Source organism: Saccopteryx leptura, chromosome 1, assembly GCF_036850995.1.
Source record: "Saccopteryx leptura isolate mSacLep1 chromosome 1, mSacLep1_pri_phased_curated, whole genome shotgun sequence".
Classification (NCBI taxonomy): domain Eukaryota; kingdom Metazoa; phylum Chordata; class Mammalia; order Chiroptera; family Emballonuridae; genus Saccopteryx; species Saccopteryx leptura.
This window is the reverse complement of record NC_089503.1, coordinates 338,564,449-338,565,027: the sequence shown is the minus strand read 5'-3', so window position 1 is coordinate 338,565,027 and position 579 is coordinate 338,564,449. Positions and strand designations below refer to the sequence as shown.

Below are 579 nucleotides of genomic sequence, written 5' to 3'. Positions count from 1 at the left end.
CTGAAACTATAAATTACATAAAAGAAAACATAGGTATTAAACTCACAGACCTTGGCCATAGAGAATAATTTATAAATTTGATCCCAAAGGCAAAGGAAGTCAAGGCAAAAATAAATCAAGGGACTATATCAAACTAAAAAACTTCTGCACAGCAAAAGAAATTGACAACAAAACAAATAAGCAGCCAACTAAATAGGAGATATTTGCAAACAAGATTTCTCATAAGGGGCTAATATCCAAATATATAAAGAACTTACAAAGCTCAGCAACAAACAAACAATCCAACTAAAAAATGGGGAGAGGGCCCTGGCCAATTGACTCAGTGGTAGAGCGTTGGCCCACCATGTGGAAGTCCTGGGTTCGATTCCCAGCCAGGGCACACAGGAGAAGTGCCCATCTGCTTCTCCACCCTTCAACCTCTCCTTTCTCTCTCTCTCTTCCCTCTAGCAGCCAAAGCTGCATTAGAGCAAAGTTGGCCCGGACACTGAGGATTGCTCCTTGGCCTTCATGCCAGGCGCTAGAATGGCTCCAGTTGCAACTGAGCAGCACCCAGGATAGGCAGAGCATCACCCACTAGTG

General features: G+C 43.5%; 1 non-coding gene across 1 annotated transcript; it reads left to right on the top strand.

Moving 5' to 3' along the window:
* Positions 1-303: 303 nt before the first annotated feature.
* TRNAG-ACC (transfer RNA glycine (anticodon ACC)) lies at positions 304-379 on the top strand. The gene has a single exon. It is a non-coding gene; the product is annotated as a tRNA-Gly (tRNA).
* The last annotated feature ends 200 nt before the right edge of the window (positions 380-579 follow it).